Raw genomic sequence first — 24,243 nt, 5'->3', positions numbered from 1 at the left:
ACTACATCTGACATCGAGTGCATATTATATTCATGGTATAAGGACAATGTGCTATTAGATGAAACAAAAGATGGTATAGTTTTTGATGAAAATAACGCAACGCTCACGATAATAACTGTTGAGAGAGAACATTCCGGAACGTACAAATGTGCAGTGTCGAATCCAGTCGGAAGTTTTCAAAGTAATGAACTGACTATGGATGTTCAATGTAAGTAGCGAAAATAAAATTCCTCTTCCCTCTTCAATTAATTATGAAACGTTGCTGTGAATTGGAAATATCCAACGACTCATTGTGATTTATATCCTAGAACACTTCTCCATAATGAATCGGCATGTCTTCTGTGCGTGGAAAACTTGTCGGCAATTTTAAAGATATTCTAACAACATACTTTTACTTTTAAGTTCGACATCTGTTTTTGTCTGTTCCCGATTTAAAGGATTTGAAAATCATTTTGATATAGAGAAGAAATAATCAGTTTTGAACAGTTTTCCGACTAATGTGTACTCGCCCAAAAATAACATTGCACTAATAAAAGACTAGATGCAACTGCTTTGAAAAAAAAACCCCAAAGGACACTGATTTTTACAATGATGAGACTTGTCATGGACTTAGTGAAATGTGGCATAACTATGACTAACTCCCCCGGATAATTGAATGAACGTAAGTGACAGGCTTCCAAAATGGCACATTCTTCCGACTTCCTCATTATATATCTATAGAGGAGTCAGTGTTAGCGCAAAAGTTTACATTTGTGATTTTCCATCTTTTTCAAATATACTTGTGGAAAGGCGCGTTGTCAAGCGAACTATTTTCACCTGTAACTTACTCGATTTTTTCAAATTTAATTTTCAGATCTTCCTGACAACGGATGGCCCGAATGTATGGTGGCTTATTATACATCAGAGAATGAACCAAAAGCTGGTGATCGAGCAGAAATAACCTGCACTGCCACGGATGGAAATCCCTATCCAAGTCTAGTCTGGTATAATGGTAGCGATGTATTAGATGGTACATATACTACTCCGGAGGGTGAGGACGACAAGATCACATCAAATGTCTTCGAATGGTTATTGACAGCGTATGACAATGGAAAAGATATCAGTGCAAGGGTGAACATCCAGCGCTAAGTACACCTAGGGCTTGCAATACGGGATAACTTGACATTAAATGTGAGTTCGCCAAGGGGCCTATTAAATTCATGGGCAGTGACAATAGTTCCACAATTTCAAGTCTCAACGTGTCTGTCTGTCTGTCTGTCTGTCTATCCGACTGTCCATCTGTCATCTCTGTTTTGTTAGCCTTTGCATGTCGATCTACAAGAGAATTGTTACGTGCAGAGAAAACGAACAAAAGTGGAACTCAGCAGTTAACGTTTAAACAAAAATTATTACGAAAATAAACTAATTGCTAAGTCAGGAATAGAATACAAACTGTAAAAATGTACAGACTACTTATCTCAGCTGGGACGGCAAAGCTCCAGTCTCAGAGTTGTAACAGTCGTCGGATGTATGAACAGTCCTTTGGCCTGCAGGCTTGAAGCTGCACAAAGTCCACAGTATAAATCCAGCGTTGGCAGTGAAGGTCTTGAAAAGTCTTGAGAATGACTACTGCTGGAGTTTTCGAAACACTTGTAGTAACACACAAGAGACACGATCCCAAAAGTCTGACTGGAAGCTGTGCACGTCCCTTTCTATACCCATGTGCTTACATAAGAGCATAAGAACAGTCTAGAACCTTTATTGACATGCTAATTGCTGTCCTAAAATTATCTCTCTTACACAACTAATTAACTTTCCAGAGCATTCCAAACATGACTAATTGAATTCAAGGTTGTGAGGTCATTAAGGGCAGTGACCTTGAGAATGTTCTAGACTAATTGAACTCAGGTCATGATGAGTGTGTGAAAATGACCTACATAACAGAATGCTTGACAGATCTAATACCTCCGAAAACGGTACAATTGCAGTTTATCAATCTGAGGCTATGATGGACCGCATGGTAATTGCGATAATATGCGTATCCAAACTTACCAGGAGCATTTCTCTACATGTCATTTGATATTAAGTCTATGTGGTCTTTGCCACTTAATAAGCAATATCCAGCTTTGGTTTCTTGGCTACTGTCTTTCACTTACATAGTAAACCTGCACAAAATTAACGGTGATACTATCAAAGAATTTGACGATTAAGTCATCACCGGCGAATAAGTTGAAAATTCATTAGCAATATTGCGGTGAATTAACAAATCAAGCTTTGAACTAATGAAGGGAACGAAAGTTTTCCCAGTAAGAATCGCAATTAATGTAGATCGTGATGACGTTCGCATCCTAATTTACCAACATGCTGTACATGCTATTTATTAAACCACTGTGTCGCTTTACCTTTATATAATCCCCTGCCAGATGAAAACACTTAAAGACTTGACATCTTCGAATTCGTTGATTTTTTCAGTTTCACCTACATCGCAAACATGCACAAAAATTAACGGTGATGCCTTCGACGAAACTGACGATTTCGTCATCACTTGCGAATCAGATGGAAATCCATTAGCGACATTGCAGTGGATTAACGAATCAAGCTCAGAAATTATGAAGGAAACTAATTCTTACGAAGGAGGAATCGCCATTAATGAATATTCATGGAGTCTGACACGAGGTGACAATCAAGTCTCCTTCCAATGCGATGCATTTAATGATGTAGAGGAAGATATCCTGACGTGCTGTACAGGACCAATCACCGTACACTGTAAGTACTTTATGGTACTCTCACGCAAATTTATTATTGTGTAAGTTCCAATCACATCACGATACAGAAGTTCACTTTATCGATTTATCGTAGCCTTAAGAAGACGCATAAGAAGATTTGAACCATGTAAAACTTTGAAATAAATTTATAATAAAACATGACGATTTGAAAATGAATACAGCATAAACGTATGGTCACGTTTGCCAATGATCAGTCTCGTTTAAATGACGTTTATATGAACACAGGGTTTTTTGAAAGACGCGTGTTACGGTCAATTGATGACTGACGCCTCCCGATAATCACGCTATATGTAATCCGGAATTACATTGAAATTAATATTGTCAATTTGAAGTACAGCAGGTAGGACATAAATTTTAACATAAAATGTATTTATGTTTAATTTTATCAGTCGCTCCTCTCTCTGTATCCTTATATGGGTACACAGATATGATGAAAAAGGGAGACGTTTTGGAGTTATCCTGTGTAACCGGATCTTCTAATCCTCGATCTACCGTCAGCTGGTACAAAAATAATCAACTGATAAGAGAGGGTGATCATGAAGAGATCCAAGAGGAAGTAATTACAAATGGAGAATTCAACGGCAAAGTTACAGAAGGAGGATTACATTTTGAAATGCTAGCATCACACAATGAGAATGAGTTTTTCTGTAAAGCGTCTAGAAATGGATATTCTAATGAACATCTATCTGCTTCAATAACAACAAAAGTGTTCTGTAAGTATAGTTTTCATGCATTTTTATTCAAAAACATGTGTGAGAATTGTACTCGCAGTTCTGTACATTTTACATTCTTCTTCTTAGCAATCAATATATAATCACCCTGCCTTCAAAATAATTAATTTCAGTAAGTCAGGAACAAATGAAATAAGTGATTATGTACATAAAAGCATCCTTCCATATGCGATAAAAAGTGTTCGCATTGAACTTCCAGTAAAAACTTGTTTTAGAATAAATAGAAATAGGAGAATAATCGCAAAAACTATCTAACACATAAGTACATCGTCAACATCAACGCTTGTCCTTGTTTTATAAGGTTCTTGTAACATTTTATTACAAATCATGCTAATCAATATTTACCGATTTTTATCCATCATGGTATATGAGTTTGATCGTCACTAACCTTATAACCAGTAGTTTTAATGTGAATTTCGGGATTGAGTATAACGTTATCAATGTTTACAGACGTTGGTTATATTTGGACGTTCTGATCGAGTTCTGAAACTATCATTCTCCTTTTCACGAATCCTAAGCAAAGACATTTTATAAACATGTCTTCTATACCTTTCAGAGCACCTGACTAAAAACATATGATTATTTTTAGTTCCGCCTTCAGAGCCGGATGGATGCATTACAAGTCTCACTGGATATTCATCACCGGTTGTAGAGGGCGATGACCTTTTACTTACATGTACATCATGCAGTGGTAGCCCAACACCGATCATTGAATGGTTTGGAGATGACCGTCTGATTGAGAACGGTTTGAGTGAAGTGCATCATTCACCAGGGGGATATCATGGTGAAATAGGCGTACAAAATTTAACATTACATGTTACGTATCAACATCATGGGCAAAGAATCAGATGTGAATCTTACACTGAAGAATTCGCGACGAAAGACGATAGAGTAGTATCCGAAGAAATCAAACTTGACGTGCACTGTAAGTCCTCAGTCTGCCTATTCTAAAACTGTTCTGATTCCCTGCATCAAAACGGTTATTTAGTGTTATTTAGTATTCGGTGTTCGTCATCATTTTGTCCGTATCACAATTAAACTGAATGAAACTAGGTCAAGGAAACCAGTAATGATAATTAGTGATCACGAAATAACGGGAATTTCCGTTAAAAACACACTTAACATTTTCGGCATGACAATACAAGTATTGCATGTCATCCGTGTCAGAGAAAAACATGTCCAATTGACATCTCCATCTACCTTTCAGATGCGCCTTTTGTGGAAATGAAGAGATAAACCAACGTACACGGTCAATTTAACTGACAACGCGGAACTTCGCTGCGAAATAAACAGCAACCCGGAAGTTGAAATCACATGGTTTAACAATTATAATGAAACAATCAAAAATGAAACTGGCAGGTTCCTCATGCATAAAACCACGTCAGTGACAATCACAACTGGAATCCTTACAATCTTAAATGTCACCGAGACCGATTATGGTGATTACAGATGCCATGCCATCAACAACATCAATGATATCAACTTTACAATACATCTTTCTGGGAAAAGTAAGCTCATAATACATGTGCATTGATATTAGCCTACCAGTCAAGTATGGACAGCATAGTGTGATAGGTGAAGTCTGTATGTATACATATATGTGTGACATAATGAAGTGATTGATTGCTTTGTTATCTTACGTTTAAAGTTTAAATAATAACAGATTATGAAAGGGTAACATCAAGATGTCAGGGCCGAAGGCGAATGTGTCAATGTCACTGTCGTTATCAACATGAATTTGCTCAAGCAATCATTCGTAATATTAATATATTACACAAAATCATAAAAAAGCTAACCTATGCGTTCAAATCGCAGTCACAGCAGAACGTACAAGTAGTCATAGGTTTAGTAGAGAGTAAACGGCTGTATCCTCTGATGCCTAAACTGAATTTCAAATATTTTCTTGAACGAACACATCATTGTTTGCAGCTAGTCGCTTGCGTACCTATACTTTGATCACTGTCACGCTGTCAATTAAAAACGAAATTAATATTAATGGGCAATCATACGCGTACTACGCGTGATTTTCTATGATACCAATGCAAGACATTTTGTTGTCCGCGAAAAATATGCGCACTGAACTCAGGTACGTCCGAAATTCTACCCTAAAACACCACTTATCACTGTACTGTAAACACAATGGATAAAAGTTGTAGACTGGGCGTGATATAGTCGAATAAGGATTTTTTTTACTGGTGCAAGAGTTTTCGCGACTTTGCGTTCAGAGGTACCAAATCTGTGTGACCAGCCATGCATAGGTGCGTGTACTATTAGCCCTGCGTACAGGTCTATGTGATCCCGTCGTCATACGGCCTCCACCACAGCCTTGCAACGGTCCATAGAGATAACTGGAGACTCTGCTACGAGATTCAAAATGGCGATCTACATTGGTAAACAACTTGTCGAGTACGTTGTGTTTCAGAAAACGAGCGGTTTTGGACAGGTTTTGGACATTAGAAGAAGTTAATCACATTTTCTGAGGTCGGTTAGGAGGTAAAGGTAGGCAGGGAAAGGATTTTGCCCCGATAGAGCAGAATTTCAGCCAAAAAGACCGTTTTTTCGTTGTGTTCCCGGACGCAGAATCCCCAGCTATCTCCATGGACTGTTGCAGGGCTGTGGTGGAGGCCGTATGACGCAGGGAACACACAGACCTGTACGCAGGGCTAATGTACTATGTGCATTTTTGTTGTTAAGGTGAACTTTAACTAGGGGAGTCTGACATATTTAGATGCCATCGGCGATACAATCATTCGCGTACCTCCTATGGCAGTGTACATTTAATATTCCCTGCGTCAGTGATCTATGTCCGTATTGTTGTATTTGAAAGACTCAACTTCGTAAGTTCTAGCGCTGACGTTAATTTTCTGATATACCATAGATATTGATGAACAAACAGACACAATTGTCTGTCCGTACGTCTTTTTATCATAAACACACTACCATCGTGAATATAACACGTTCTACACTTCTCTCATAATGTATATTATTCGTTAGAGAAACCACTACGAGAGTCATGGACAAATTTAAGTGATCGAGGCATTTAACAAGCAGTTACGACCAAACACATTTTTCAACATTGTGATCTTCAGGATCAGTAGTCTATACGATGACGTTGAAATTGTCATGATTAATCCATATTCCTCTTTCATCATGTTTCAAAAAACGTCAGGGAGACCACACCCAGCCTATAATGTTACAGTTGCAAATAAGACTGAGGATAGTCTAAGAATTAAATGGACTCCTGGCTTGGATGGTGGACTGCCGCAACAATTCCAGTTGGAATATGAGGAATGTGGAACAATGCATGGGTATAAAAGGACAGCGCCAACCACAAACATAACGGAAACCATCAATGGCCTTCTGGCAATGACTGAATACTGTGTCACCGTTGTCAGTTTAACAACATCGGTGAAATCATAGTTACCCTCCAACAAAAGATTCAACATTACGTAAGTAGAAATATTTATTTTTCAGTTGAGTGGCTTTGATTTTGATACGGCGATTGCATTGCCAAATTCTATCATTTGACAGTAACGAAAAAAGACAGAGTTCAAGCCTAGAAAACTACATTCTTTGAAAAATGAATCGTAGACTGAATATAACAATCTTTGCTTTAGGCCTACAATGTGTCGTCAAGATTATATGGCTGTGTTGATTGTAGAATGTATGAAGAAAAAAAATTGAGCTAAGCATTTACCTAAGCTCCAAATTACGACATATTCGAAGAGAAAACATAAGTGATCACTGGTCCCTATTAAAATACCTACTTTAGTTTGTCGTTGGAATCCACAAGGCTAATTGTTGATCGCAGTCTATATCAGTGTGAAAGGGGGACTGTAGTTGATGTATACATGTACACGAACACGCGTACGTTTGAGACATACCAATATGCATTCGTCTTTGTATTCGATAATAAACACCCATTGCCTGGTCATGAGGGCTATAGCGCCCGTCTATTACCCCGAGGGGCCGTGTGTTACCAGAAACACAACGCTATTCCCTAGCCTAGGCCGTAGGCCGAGGGGTTATAGCGATGTGTGTTGGTAAACACACGGCCACGAGGGGTAATAGACGAGCGCTATAGCCAGAATAAAGACCAGGCTATAGGTGTTTTATAACACACCTCATGCTCATGTTGTATTGTTGTACAGTTTTTAATTTGTTTTGATATTTTGCGCCGCAACAATCCATTTGGACAAGTTTTACTGGGCGATATACAGCGGTTTCAGTTGAACGTGGTACCATTTTCTTTCAAAAAATATTCTAAGCATACCTAGCGACATCCTTAGTTGCACTTTAATCTTTTCCGTCGATGAGCTGTTCAAGTTCCTACGCTGTTGGAATGTTGGAAAATGTTGGAAAATCTGTTTTAGAGAATGTGTCATCACCTATCCCGGACGCACATCACGTTCCAGTCACCCGCCATTGTTGCAAAGCTGCAGACGACACTACGGTCACGTGACCGGGCACTTTTCCAAATTTGGTCAGAACTATTTCCCTAGGGAAATAGCTTTTCAAAAATACCCTCTGACGTCACTTTTTTCGATCCGGTGGGGACTACACGTATCTATTTCTCGTCACGTGACGTATTCTGGCGAATCGCGACAGAATGAGCATGTGGTGTGTTATAATACATTTTAAAAATCTCCGTTTATAACCTTTTGTGTGTATACTGATAATTTATAATCGTCCTTTGATTATCTCTGTAGCTGCAACACCTGTCATGCATGAAGGTGAGCTTTTTTTACGAATATGATTATTTTTGACTGTCAGCTTCAATTTTAAATGAACCTCGGCCCCCGTGTTGAAACGAACAAACCACAAACTTTTGTCTAGAACTGCCACACATCGGTAAAGTATGTAGTATGTGGGTAACGATAAGGCAAAGGGTTATGCCCCGAATAAGGTCATAATTGATCCTTGGTGAGGGAATCAGTTGAAGGAAAGGACTCAACTCTTGACATTTCTGTCATATCCTGATCAAGTGTATCGTATCAGATGTCTATCAAACACCTCTATTTCTATTCTTTTTTCTATGATATCTGAAATGATTGATGACCTTTAATATCTTCCTTCTTATATTACCGAACGTTTTTTTCTTATTATTAATATATTTAAACTCGATGTCGTTGCGTTTTATATCGCTGGGGTCCTTTTTTAAAGAAAAATCAATTTGTGTTTTGTGTCCGTCATGCGTAGAAAGGTTTTGCGAGACATATAACAAAACATTGTCCTCCCATAAATCCTTTTAACTTAACTGACGGCGCAAACAAGTGAAATTCAAGCTTCTTAGTCGTGCCGATTTTTATTTCGAATTTGTCAACTTGTATTGATGAAATAAATGCAGCAGCAACAAATCGTTGTGGCCTGAAGATGTCCCTGTCAGTAAAAAGACATAGTACTGAATAGTATTACCATCACTCAACGCTCATTCGCTGAATGAACTTGCATCGTGGTCCTCCAATGTATCATAACGTATTGTTAAAGTTTAATTAAATAAAATTATCAAACTTATTTATCTTATTAACTGTTCAAAACATAAGGTGGATTCATACATTTGGCATTTTGTGATTGGTAATTATAAGATATTCTGTGACTGAGGAAAGTAAAAACACATGGCACGGATTTGTCTGTTTGCGGTAAAGTGAATCTCATTGGTGAACTGATGTAATCACTCTCTAAAACGTCTTGCCTTATGATTCTATGAACGTGACTAATGAAGTCTATATCAAACATCTTGAATTATGTAAATAATTTCCAATAAAGTTGCTCGTATACCCTGACTGTGTGCGTTTTGTGCTCGATCTCTGTGTTTTCACGACTTTCTGGTGATATTGTTTCTTAAATATTTACCCCTACTTTCCTCTGATTCGCCAGAATGTATCGACATAGCTTGATCTATTCTCACAGCCAATGGAAGCAATCAAACATGTTGTTATAATAATTCCGATAAGCATTTATTTACATTGCGACAGTTGCTCAACACTGAATATGTTTTCCTACCGTAATGATTATTTTCTTTCATACCTTCTCTCTCAGAGGTACACTTTGACCAGTATTCAGGCGAGCTTGAAATAGAAGCTCCAGAGGGTTCCTGTATCAGAGTGGACGAGTACGTAGGCAATGGGAATTGGACAATTCATAGATTCGATCCTATCAATGAACCCTGTGACAGGGTTACACTAACGATTGAAGGCTCTGTGCTTTTAAGAATATACTTCTGCAATGGTGACTATTCGGAATGTGGTGAACCATTAGAATATGAATGTGAGTCATATCCATATGCACGTTTTGTTTGTTCTTAAACAGTTCTTCCTTTATGATGATTCCTAAAATTTCTATGACATGATCGTTATAATATTCAAACGCATTCAACCGTCAACGAATTCTATAGTTACCGTAAAAAACTTTTTTACTCCATTTACGTATAAAATTGCACGCAACTCAGATTTTAAACACACAGTTTTTAAAATATTAAATGTAACTGTTAATAAATCAATTTCGCTCCGCCCCACTATTACGTCGTCAGCAGTAACAACGATTGCATTCTACAAAGATTTACTTCAGAGGGTAACAAAAATATTTTTATGGAAAAAAAGTAACAAATAGCTATATGTGAAGTCACAGCTGTTGCCACATTAACTATTAAAAAAATAGGAATGTTGCGACATCCCTATTTTGTCACCTTGATCAGAACAGAGTATAGACACATATTGTTAGACTTCCGCCAAACACAATTGATTGACGACACTACAAATAAAGTTACCGATGTTGTTTGTATTTCCGATATTCACATGACACCCTTCATCATACAGGAATATTGACTTTACTCAAGGATGCCATCAGCAAGGCATCGAACACATGATATCATCGCATAGTATTGGATTTGCTGAGGAAGCCTAGGAAAAATTTTCCAAGTGCAGACGTACCACAACATGACTAATTATGGCAGTACGCATTAGTTTAGGGCCTAGAAACTTGTCCTATAAAGCTGTCAAGCAATCAAAGTCCATCCCAGTAAATTGTATACCCTTTACAGGCCCCTATCTACTTCTATTAATGTTGCTGTTTACCGCGACGTCCTAACTAGGAAATTTTGTGTTACCATAAACCGTGTTAGGGCCGTTGTAAATGAGGCTACACTGTTTATCGTCAAATTAAAAAATTGTGATCGCAATGTGCTGAAATTTATATGACTATTACAAGCGGTATCAATATCTAACATTTGTATTACATGTCGCAGGATTAATCTTGCTTAACTAGCTGTGTCATATTTCATACACAGTTCACGCTGCATCAAAATCGAACACGGGAGCAATCATAGGCACAGCTGTTATGTTAGCCGTCCTGATCGCACTACTGTTCTTAGGAATTATCCTATACATGCGAAACAAGAAGTCAAAAGGTAAATTTCATGACAATACTTGATAAATCTTTACAGAATGATTAAAATATAACTCCATTTACACCATTTCTCGACCGTCTCTTGCCATTGTAGTCTTAAACGATTGTATTTGTGATTAGCTCATCAGACATTTCGTCTTTGACTGTAATACACCAGTGTGCACTAGTAAACATACGTTATAAATTATTTCGTTTCTTTGCACAGGAAATGAAGAAAGCCTGGGTAAAGTATATATTTCTCACTGTTCTTTGCTGATTATTTGGGTGTCAAGAGTGTTTTATTTATCAAAAGCACATCAAACAACAGAGCAAATCAAACATGGCTGATATTTTCTCTTTCAGACCAAAATTTACTCAAACCGTATAGAGAGCAATAGGCAAGACTACATGGATTTAGATTTACCAAGGGATGCGTTTGGTAAGAATTATTGAAATTGAGTTGTTGTTGCAGATTTAGCCATATAACATGGGTAACATATGCATATATTTGTGTTCATACATAAAATAATGTTCTTTCGTTGATCTTATCATTCATAACATAGTGTTCCTTATATGATCTTACTCTTTTTGAATTTTTCATTATTTTTCCTGATCCTATAATATATCTGTGACTTTGGTACTAACAATCGTTTAAAATTTACGCTTTTCTTTTCAGCTAATGGCGTAAATAATGAGTTAAGTATAAGTATTGCCTATTTTTACCTAGAACTCAGGTTTCATGATCCATCCCCATTAAAAGTTATTAAATAAAATTGATGTAATATCCTTGCATGGTCAAATAAGTTGTTAAAAAGCTCCCATGCTTACAGACAATCATAGTATACAAAAGATAAAGGAGTCTTTCAGAGGCAAATATATAATGAAAAGAAAACATTTTTTATTCACAATTTTTTGGATTTACAAAACAGAGAAGCAATATTTTATGAAAATGTGTACTTCCAGAACTCAAGGCAATTCTGGTCGCTTATTCACATCCATTGTAAATGCTTCATGTCTCTATTTTCTTGGCAGGGGTGCATATGCTGATATACACCAAACAAACACGGAATATATGGGACTAGTTTTCAGAAACAAAGGCATGTAAAACTTCTAGTTATAAACAACCTGTAAAACCCTTACTTTTGGTGCGCATTAAGTCTAAATAAACTTTAAGCTCATTTTCATTTATTTTTAGAGTGTATAACTCTACTCTTCCTCTCTCTGTTTAATTAAGGAATCGAAGTTCGGTATGAAGACCATATGGCGAAAAAGGTGACAAAATTATTGTATCTTCCAATAATTTCTTTACCGCTGTACTTTTATCGACGTGTTACTCGTACTTTTCTTACTTTACACTTTCATTCATTCATTCATTCATTCATTCATTCATTCATTCATTCATTCATTCATTCATTCATTCATTCATTCATTCATTCATTCATTCATTCATTCATTTATTCAGCCGTTCATTCATTCATCAGTTCATTCGTTCATCCGTTCATTCTTATCCAATTTAAAATCAATGACAATTCATAAAGTAAAGTAAAGATATACAAAATAATTATGTACATTGATTATGTACACGATATTGCATACAAAACTGTAAGTAATATGAAGTCTGGAGTCAGAATGAAACCTTGTGAATATGGTTAGACTTGACCACGTATAGCTGTAGGTTTTATCTCTAAATACTCAAGGAAAATGGCATTTACAATTCTGCCAGTATTGAACACTGATAGTATAGTATGTTGTTATGACCATTAACTGCTTAATTGATTTATCTCACTGAAGAAAAATAAACCCAGTTACACATTGCAATCAAAATTTAAATTGGCATTCTTTACGACTACGAAATTAAGACAACCAGTACTTGATATACACCTCTTCTGAATGGATTCAATTTATTGTACTTTATCTGTATCTCCTCCTAACAGCCATCTACGGATGCTGGTCGTATACCACAACATGTCTCAAATAACCTGGAAATGGGTGAAACAATAATCGATGGAATATTTACGAAACTAGTGACAGCAAAACTGCAACTGTCGTCACAGAGGGTCTTACCAGTCACTGTAAAGCTTCTAAAGAATTTAGATGGTATTTTTCCTTAATATGGATATTTCGCGTGCAAAATTATTATACTTTTATTAAAGTTTTAGACATCAAAAAAAAACATTCCGTATCGTTAACGACTGCACGGTACCCTAAGGATGATGTATTTATGCGCCTGTGATACTTCATATCTTCATAGGACCAGTTTAACAGTTGTAAGGCAGTATAGAGTTTTCTACGTTTTATCTGTACATGTACTATTCTTTACCAAACGATGAACGCACACCCCGGTTTCGTGCTACACAGACGTATGGGAATGTAAATAACAGTTCTAAGAGCAGTCTTCATTACATGTAATATGTTCATTTTTTGCTTGATGTTTTCTGTGGATGACAGACAGTCGGAGATAAAGAACGAAATGAGAGAGAAATTAGAAAATGAAGAAACAGTAAAAGGATTTTGAGGGAGTATGGTAATATTCCTAATGATCTCTCGACTGCTTACTCTTTCACTTTTTTTATTTTCCAAATACACTATAGACGCAGAAGGAAAGAAAGCCTTTTGGAAAGAAGTGGACTTCATGACGAAATTGCCGAAAACTCCGAACATCCTTTCATGCCTTCACGAATTCACAACGTTTGGTAAATTAGCATAATAGATAAATATTTCAGGTCTTTCATTACTAGTTTATGGGGTAACGATTAATGTTTATTTGAAATTGGCATCATCCTTTCTGGATCGAATTCAATTAGAGGTAACAACTTAACGCTGACGGTGTCTTCAAGTTAAAAACAACCATCAAGTTTTGTGAGAGATTTGCAAAGAGTGTTCTGTTTAACAGATACGTTGATAGTTAAAAGACAAACGAATTACAAAAAAATAAAGTTGTACTTAATATATTTTGTGCTGAGATGCTATAGATGTATGTTGAGATGAAGGAAAACATCGAAACAAAGTCTCTCAAACATAGTTATTAACAGTTGACTATGGTAATATAAGTGCTAACAAAATAATTATTTTCAGAGCCTTTGTGTTTGGTTTTGGAACCCTGTCATCATGGAAATTTGAAGACTTTCCTACGAAACCTGACAAAAGAAGAAACAGAAAATAGGGCGCTTCTACAATTCTCCCTGGATTGTGCAAATGGAATGAAGTTTTTGGAGGAAATACAGGTAGAATCGTTACTTTAACGAATATCGAAAGGGGAATAACAAACAATCTACATAAATTCTCTGATCAGGTCTTCCCTTTTGATTTGTATCATCACTTACATTCATATCTGTTTTATTGATTTCAAAAGTGCGTCCACAGACATCTTGCCGCTCGAGTCGTTATGGTTGATGGACAGCAGACTTGCAAAATATCACAACTAGGATACTCGACTGCCGTCATGGATCAAGTCACTTATGAGAAGATAATCAAGGTAGTGTTATAGATATAAACAAACAATAAACTCTGTTCTACATACATGTACACGTACAGTATTTGTTATTGAATCGGTGCTTATCATAAATAAACAAAAACATGAAAATATAAACATGAGGACATATTTTCCCACAGCGCCGATTACCAATTCGATGGATGGCCTTGGAATCAATTGAAGACTGTGTTTACTCATCGGAGACAGATGTGTGGTCTTACGGAGTATTGCTCTGGGAAATATTCAGCTTTGGTACGAAGATCTATCTATCTATCTATATATCTATCTATCTATCTATCTATCTATCTATCGTTCGTTCGTCGTTCGTTCGTTCGTTCGATCTATCTATCTATCTATCTATCTATCTATCTATCTATCTATCTATCTATCTATATATATATATATATATATATATATATATATATACTGCAAATTCTCCTGGCTTGAAATATAACCACTTGGTTTGTAGGTGGCTTGCGGGTGAACCAGTTGAAATATTTCGGTTTGCCCGAAATCCACGAAGGTTTTTAAGGTTTGAAGTCACGCCACCACACAGAGTATAGATGGCGTGTATTCATACCAATACATTGGTGGCTTATTATCAAGCCCGTCATGGTATAAATTTAAGCCGAATGGCTTCTTTTTAAGCCCGTGACAATATAATTTATCGGTTTAAATTTGAGCCACTGGCATCGTTGGTTTGTTTATATACCGACAAATTCATTGGCTCATCTTTAAGCCAACCACAAGTGGCAACTTTGTGGGCATTATTGAGTATAAACCATTCAAGTTTATGAAATTAATCGGCCTGTTTTCAAGCCATTGTCATCATCAGTCACTGGTTAATTTCTAAACCAGAATTTTACATCACGTCGCGACTTGACAGGCCTTTCGCACGATAGTGAGGACCATGCGCCTTCAGTGCAACAGATTGATTAGCTTTAATTTTGGGCGATACGATTTTGTGAAGTTTTCAATTGAACAAAAGTCATGGACTTGCTTCAAGTCTGTGGGCACATAAATATCAAAACAAAAAGAAGGAATTAGCCTAATTGACAATAAAAAGCGTTGATCTCAAATGACGTCATTTTTCTTTCATTAACAAGCAAAAATAAATGTAGGGCCTATACGTCGGATTGTCAACATTTTCCAAGACAACGACGAAAGTAAAAACCAAAATAATTCATGGCTCAGACTAATGCTACCACAACCGTGAGTCACGCAGCAACAACAAACTATGGCCGAATGCGCGCGTGTAGCAAACCTGAAATCGCCATCAATGCTATTCTCTGTAGTGTAGGCCCGGATTGTAGGCATATCCGTAATTTTTGCCAGGCCACAGCCTTGATCCTGGGACAAGTCTGACGCATTTTATTATTAAGGACATGTTTTAAATGGATGTTCTGTGCCCCTGAACGTGCCAAAAGTATACACAAGCCATAGCAAATGCAACTGATATCCAGACGGTCGTTCAAATTACCAAAACAACCTACAAGGAGGAAGTCCTTAACCTTTGACCGTCGTTTCACCCTTTGTAACATTACACTTTAAAATAGTTCAATTTACAAAATGATTCACCAAGCCAATGTTTACACTTGGCGCACGAGTTATTGGAACACCAAAATAGGTAATTACCCAGCAACTTGGCTGAGTACTTTGCTATTTGACCTGGCGTTTACCTGAACAAGAGTCTGTTTTATGGTCTGAAGACTGATAAGATATCCACCAAACTCAGCAGGCAGCTCCTCCACTGAGTAAACTGATATGCCTACACTGCAAAAAACATTTTTGACTGGCAGCTGCATGTAGTTGATGGGAGAGTTTTGAAGGGAAATTAATGTTGTAAAGTGTAAAACATGATTTGCTGCTATCATTTTGAGTCCTGTCTTTGTATATATATGCATGTTATTACCAGTTTTTTAATCACAATTACATACATTGAAGCCGGAAAACACTGACTGTCAGGAGCAACCACAATCATATGATAAAAATGGACTGTTCCATCAACGTCGGTGGTGGGCTCATGGAAGGTGGTAAATTTGACGAGTTTTGTAACTCTAGATTTACAAGGGATGCTGCGATGTTTCAATTCCAAATAACATACAGAGGCAAAACCTGTCAGGTTCAGGCCCAGGACACAAAATGAGTACAATAGATTGTGTTACATCATAATATTTATTCCCCCTTTTCACAATTTTCCCATGAACTAGATGCCAGTTGAAAATGGGTTGTTCCTGTGTAGGCATATCAGTTTACTCAGTGGGAGCTGCCTGCTGAGTTTGGTGGATATCTTATCAGTCTTCAGACAATAAAACAGACTCTTGTTTAGGTAAATGCCAGGTCAAATTGCAAAGTGCTCAGCTAAGTTGCTGGGTAATTACCTAATTTGGTGTTCCGATAACTCGTGCCCTCGCTGTAAACTTCGTTATAGACATTATATATCCGTGACATATGTAAGAATCATAGTACTTGTTGATTGATCGTACGCTTAAAGGGACCGCTGGCTAGTGGAATCCCCATCCCTTCACTTTAGGCAGTTGCGTATTAATTCCTGTGTGGCATGACACAGATACTGCACTGCGCGCCAAAAATTCCGAATTCCACTGGCCTTCGCATCGTAGCCGAGGCGTTATTGACGATCGTATCAGCGCTTACGATTCCGTACTCCGGCACAAGTCGACAGTAATGGCTTCCGTCACCGATGAAGAATTACTTCGCAAGCAAGAACTGGTTATGTACCTCAACGATAGCTATTCACGGGTCATGATCAGATGCAAGTTGCAACCGACGTCTTGGAATGAACATCCACAAATCAAACGTAAGTTTGTTTTTGCATATTCCGCGGAAGATTTGCAAAGTTATTGATTTAAACCGGGCTTGTTTTTTCCTCAAAGCATATCGATTAGCTTGAACCATTTTTTAGTAACATACATGCGTTTGAATATTGTCGGAAAAAGTGAAAATTTCCTTGTCACAACTATTCGCCATTGTCCTTCGACATACCGCTACACCATGGACGGGTGCACCAGCGAAAATATTGATAGCACTGCTTGCTACTCATTGACATTATCAATGATCATAACAAGATGTAACAATTAGCCTTCAATTTCATTTTATCAGGCTGAACTGATGTGTGCTTGTCCCTTTCGTATGTTTATCGTGTTTGTATGGCTTTTCACGACCGCGAATGAATGTGTTTCCCCGAAATCGTCCGTGCTGGGTGAATAATCAAATGTGTTTTCTTAGCTCCACTGTGTCAGCGGGTCGGCGACGAGGAGCTTTTCTAAGAGTAGCCCTGAGTACAGGTATGTGTGTTCCCGGCGTTATACGGCCTCCACCACTAGCTAGCCCTGCAACGGTCTATGCATAACTGGGGTTGTTGCAGCGAGATTCAAAATGGCGATCCCCGTGGGTAAACAACTTGTCGAGTACGTTATGTTTCAGAAAACGAGCGGTTTTGGATGTTAGGAGAAGTTAATCGCATCTTTCCGTGGGTCAGTAAGGAGGTTAAGGTAGGCAGGGAAAGGATTTTGCCCCGATAGAGCAGAATTTTGGCCAAAAAGACAGTGTTTTTGTTGCAGTCCTCATCCGGACTACAGAGACCCCAGTTACATGTATGTCCATAGACCGTTGCAGGGCTGTGACGGATAAGTTATAACGCTGGGAACACACAGACCTGTACGCAGGGCTATTCTGAGAGGTGGATCATGGATGCGTCGTCCAGTGTACGTCGTCCGTAGTCCGCTGTGCATTTAATAACTCCTTGCCATTGTCCATCCTGAACGGAAAGATGGCAATCATTTTAAATTTTGTCATCCATCAGTTCACAGGAAAATTGCATTTAATAACCCTTTGTCATTATTGTATAGGACGGAGACTGTATAGGACGGGAACCAACAAATAGCTGCAACAAGAGCTATTGCCACAGTAAAGAGATGCCCATTTTACCAGAAAAAGTGAGTAAAACTGCACATTTGTTTCACGCTACCTTTCTGTATGATTTTCAGGCAAACTGACTTGCCACAGCTTATTTGCAGGTATCCTCACGCCATTCTTTCAATAACAAACGTACTGTTTCATGGATGATATTTCTTGTTTATGTTGATAATATAACCTCAAACTGGCAACTTAGATGATTTAATACAGACACATACCTCACAAATCCTTTGGCAAAAAGATGTAATGGTTGATTCTGTTATTCAAGGCAAATTTATGTTTCCACAGCATGATTTGAACTTGGGTCCTTTAACATTGCTTACACAAATTTTGTGAGCCATCTTGTCACTCAAGACGGGTAAATGTTAAACTGATTCATTTTCAGCAAATAACTTCCTGTACAAATGTGACTATTGACTTCCACTTACTGGTAATAGATAATTATTGTTTCTTTTTCAACAGATTGTCCAGGACATAACATACTTGATACAGAAAATGCCTTCAGCCCAATAAATTAACAATGGATTCCCTGAGTACAATGTGTAAGCAGAATGAAGACTCTGCCCTCAGATATGGAATTCAAAGAGCGGTTATAAAAGGTGATCAAGTATCGTTATGTGCATTGATAATAATTACATCAGGCATGAATGTTCCTCATCTTTCCACATATTACACTAATACTTTGGGTTTTGTTTAAATTTCAGCTGTTATTACATATCTGTGACATATTATCTTTGTCGTGGTCACACAACAGACAGACATGTTTAAACATTTTATTGTTATAATCAATCATATGAGGGAGCCACTTGCTTGCACCTGGTTTATGATATTGAATCTTAGTCTGGTGTATCAAAATATAATTAGCCATTTCCCTTATCTTTAAACAGGCATCAAACATTTTTGGTGCTCAAGAGTGCCTTTGGTGGAAAAACTGGAGTTGGAAAAATGGTAACAGTTGTGACGTAAGTATTTCTTGTTGAAAAAAATTGTTACTGTGATTCAGTACAAACTAGTCAAGGCACATAATGTGCCTTGACTAATTTGCTCCGACATTAGCTGTAAGATTTAGCAATTTTCAATTTTCATTGTTGTGTTTACAAACAGCAGTTTTGATAGCTATATAACAGTCTCTTGAATACTAATATTCTGCGTGACAATGTACTGTGTACATGCTTGACAACCATTATTATTGTTGACAAATGAATTCTAGTCCAGACTGAAATTAGATTTTTAACAATAACCATGCTATACACATATGAACTGGGTTGATAATGTATGTTAGACATTCATTATGCCTTAAGAAGTAGAACAAGAAACTGCAGTATATACACACGACAAAACTACTTTGAAATTGCCAATGGCTACAGCTGATGGAATTTCATCATGCTGGATTTATAATTTCTGTCAGATTCAGTAGAACGATGTCCGTGTAACCCTACACTGGAAATCTCTCACAGCCCCGTTACATTCTGAGGGCTGTTAAGGGATGTGCACATACCTGTACCAGCTCTGAGAAGCTACAGAGACTACCAGCTGTTAAAATAATATCCTCAGTATAGTATAGTCAGAAAAATAAGTAGCACAGCTGCATTTCACATCCATGTACCTAGTGTGTCAACAGTCCTGTACAATAGTTTTGCAAATAGTACATGTAACATGGGTTTGAAAAAATGAGCTTGAAAATTTTCTTCCAAATCAACCTTGTGGAAGCAATGTGTACAGTTCTGTAATAGGCAAATTGCAACATAACTTGTACATGAATGTCTGCATAGGCACAATTGCACTGTGTGTTTACAATAAGGCTGGTACAGGGAGGTAAGCTTTTATGTGACAAGGGTAAAAAGGGGCTGAAAATTTCACAGCTGGTATGTGGATGTGTTCATCACTGTGCCTCAAATGCTGAACACAGGTCCTGGTACAGGGAGGTGATCAGCACTTCTGGTACATGCATATAGTGCTAGGCATGTCACATACCTACAGTACACATTCATATATCAGAGATGTGTATAAAATTACCCCTGCTACAGTGTTGTCAGGTACATGGGTGGTACACAGAGTGTCAAAGCTGTGCTAGGATGTTTGTAAAAGGACATGGCCATGCCAAATGTGCATTTGTCAATTTATTTCAAGATAAAAGGCTGATAAGACCATCAACCATACCCTCATTCACATGAATTATATGTTTACTTGGTAGATTATGGCTTAGTTCTGTTGTTCTGATCTCAATTAGCTACAACTTGGGGGCTTTCTGCCAGCATTTTTGTTCTGCTTATCAACTGCAGTTTCCCATTCAAGTCATTGAAGCATGATGAAATCCTCAATGTTTAGCTACTCAGTACAGTATGTACATGTAGCATTGTTATTGTTGAAATTTCATTTAGGGCCGGACAAGAATTCATTTGTCAATTATAAAAATGATAAAAATACAGGCTGTGTTTACAAACATAATACTTGGCATTTTAGTATGCTGAGGAAAGTAGGCCAAGAAACTGTAGATGATAAACAGTAGTGAAATACTGAAGAAGTAGCCAAAAATTACAGTTAATGGAGCCTCATTTACTTATTTCAAACTACATACATGTGAAGTATATCATCAATGATGGCTGTTGCATAGCCAGAGTGATAAAATGCTTTCTCAAAGTCTTTCCAACTTCTTTGCAAGTCTCAAAAGCACATTGCACTGTGACTCTAATATATCTTGCCTTGTAATATATTCATTTTGATATTCTGGATTTGAAATTCATTATCATGACATTCAAACCATAGTTTTACACATTTTTGCCAGTGCAGTGATGCAGCAAGGCCTATGACATTGACAATAACTTGTAAGAGCTATCTTTTTCATGCTAAGAGACTTTACCCTGAGCAGTCATGTCAGATTATTGGTGCACCAAGAAAGACTTGATAATAGTGTACCTTCAGTCAAATATGTGTTTAAGAACATGACTGTAATTTAGAATGCTGCCAATGACATTCCAATATACTTGCACAAATTCCCTAAACATACCAGTAGATAGGCCTTGCCCTCATTGTACTAGTAGCTTGGCACTGAGTGTTTAACATGATCTAATCTTGTGCCTCAAATTTTAAATGTTTACATCTTGTATATTCCAGGATACTGGAAAACTCCGAGGAAGAGATGCAAAGCAGCAGCCCTGTTTAGGTATGCTCAAGAAGCAAGCAGTTTGTGTTGTTTCTTGAAGGTGTAATATTCTGCAGCATGGAAAGAGACAATGTTATGCTGGGTTTGCTTAGTTATCTAGGGTTTCAAAGTTTAATTACATCAGATGTCTGAAAGGAACTTGTCAATTTGTAGAGTACTTCAGGCTTGACAAAGCTGGGATGTGAACTAAATGTGCTGACAATTATGAGTGGTCTGTAATGTGCAGGGGATTTTTCCGGTGAAACAGCTAGCAATTTTGCATCAGATGCATGAGGTAAACTTTATAACATCAAATTATGTTATCAGTATGATCTTACAAGTAGTATTCATAAGAATGTCATTTTCAGGGAGTATACCCTTGTAAGTATTAGATTTAATTATATTGAAACAATTAATGTTTCATTTCTTGTAAATTGCAATAAATGTTTATCTGAAATTAATTTTGATGATGATTGTTGTTGTTTTTTTAATGTAGCTTGCATGCATGATTTCTAACTATTTCAGGTGTTGTTTGTGTTTCTGCTTTGTGTAGCTCCATCACATACAGGACCCAATAGGCCATTCCATGGTATGATAATCCTGCCCTGTGTCTGCAAAATTTGAAGAAATCCAATTTGAATTTGAAGGATGGTCAGAAATAATTATCCCTCCCCACCCCACCCTCCCACCCCCACCCCCCGGCAATATGGATAATATTGAACTGGTTTGTCAGCAAGCCATACGAAAGCCCTAGAGTGGCATGTCTGCAAGCCAGCTTGTAATGGCTTGTTGGTAAACCAGAGGAGTCCTTATAGTGGCTTGCATGTAAACCATAATTAGTCAGAAATTGGTTTGTTGGTAAGCCACATTGCAGTAATATTGGCTTATCTTCAAACCAGATGGAACCAGAATTGGCTTACTGTTGAGCCAGAGAAGTGTGGTATTGGTTTACAAAGAAGCCACTGTTCAGCATTATCTGGTATATGGGCAAGCCACAGTATCTAAAACATGGCTTGCTAGCAAGCCTAGTTCAGATAAGAGTGGATTGCCTGTAAACCATTGTTCAGTGCTAACTGGCTTACTGGCAAGCTGAAGTGATCTCTACTTGGCATGTATATATGCCGTATCAAAACCCAAACTGGCATGCACAGAAACCAGACTTGGCATGCCAGAAAGCCAAATATAAGCCAAAATTCACAACTCGAAACAATCCGTTTACTGACAAACAAGCCGGTTTATTTTTGGCTTGAATTTAGCTGGCCGGCAAACCAGAAAAATTTGCAGTGTATCTATATATCTATCTATCTATCTATCTATCTATCTATCTATCTAGCTAGCTAGCTAGCTAGCTAGCTAGCTTGCTAGCTAGCTAGCTTGCTAGCTAGCTAGCTTGCTAGCTAGCTAGAGTAGCAATTTATGGAATAAATTATTTATCTCTCTATCCACATATCCACCCATCTGTCCATATACATCTCACATTGACAATACCGCTGAACTAATCATCTTAACAGCTTTTAACTATTATTGTTCTAGGTACTAACCCTTATCAGGGCATGAACTTAAAAGATGTTTTGTCAAATTTGAAAGAGGGATACAGACTACCTAAACCGGAGAAGTGTTCTGATGATGTGTAAGCATATTATATTTTTAATTTGTGTCGTTTAATTTCGTTTTATTATTTTGTGTGTTTAGAAAACATCTAATCTTGATGCAATATGACATTGAACTGGTCCAATAATCATTTAAGGCAATACATTACCAGGTCCATGGATAAAGAAAACTTTTCCTGCATTGTCTTGTATTATTACTCTTTTTATTTTCAATATGAGCTTATTAAATATTTAAATACCCGATAACTCTATGGGACTATATATACTGCAAAATTGGTTCAAGGCAATCGAAATTCATTGCATCGTAGCCTTAACACCCGATATATCACGAAGGGTTTGAAACTGCAAAAATCAGGCCGCAAAATCAGGATTTTAACTTCCCTCAAATACATCGATAACAGAATTTTGTCACGTTTAATCCGTTTTTGGTTTAGATTTGGGTATGTGGTGGAATATAATCAAAGTAAAAACAAACTACCCCTTAAAACATCGGTTTTACCTAACTTGCGCATGATTTATTTGTCCACTGACCATTGATACAGATGAAAAAGAAAAAACGTCTCCCGAAAAAATAATCCTCTTTCCTAGTAACAATTTTGCAATTATAAGCTTATTGTATTAAATCAAGTGACAGTATTGGAACGATCGGACTTGAATTCAACATCAGCATTGTGTAGAAAGTATTGAGACTAATTGATTATTTATAACTTCAATAGGAAATATCTTGAATCATTTTGTCTGCAATATATGTCAATCTTGGGGACCCAAAATATCAGAAATCGTTCAGCATCCGACATATGTACATGATTAACATTACAAGACCATAGCTCATAAAATGGCAATATATGATACTGCTATATGAATGATTTGTATAAATCTAATTTCTAATGTTATTCATCGACAGATATTCAATCATTGAAATGTGTTGGCATCAAGACCCTTCACATCGACCAACATTCGACGACTTAGTACAATACTTCGAAATTTTGCGCACTCATTAAAATCCAGGTAAATTTCAGTAAATTCAACTTTACATTAGCCATTCCTTTTTTATGCATGATTTCATTTGCTTTCATTTGCTGTCAAACGGAAAAGAGACGGACATGATACTTTTCAAGTATTGGGCAATTCATATCCTTTTTACTCTATGATTTATCATAGCTTATATATATATATATATATATATATATATATATATATATAT

At 37.1% G+C, this 24,243-nt stretch overlaps 1 long non-coding RNA gene across 1 annotated transcript; it reads left to right on the top strand.

Moving 5' to 3' along the window:
* The first annotated feature begins 16,921 nt into the window (after positions 1 to 16,921).
* LOC139125492 (uncharacterized) lies at positions 16,922 to 18,797 on the top strand. The gene is made up of 3 exons (XR_011550247.1): positions 16,922 to 17,169; positions 18,221 to 18,307; positions 18,750 to 18,797. It is a non-coding gene; the product is annotated as an uncharacterized lncRNA (long non-coding RNA).
* The last annotated feature ends 5,446 nt before the right edge of the window (positions 18,798 to 24,243 follow it).

Source organism: Ptychodera flava (genome assembly GCF_041260155.1).
Source record: "Ptychodera flava strain L36383 chromosome 3 unlocalized genomic scaffold, AS_Pfla_20210202 Scaffold_25__1_contigs__length_14229661_pilon, whole genome shotgun sequence".
Lineage (NCBI taxonomy): Eukaryota > Metazoa > Hemichordata > Enteropneusta > Ptychoderidae > Ptychodera > Ptychodera flava.
This window is presented reverse-complemented; position numbering and strand designations above follow the sequence as displayed.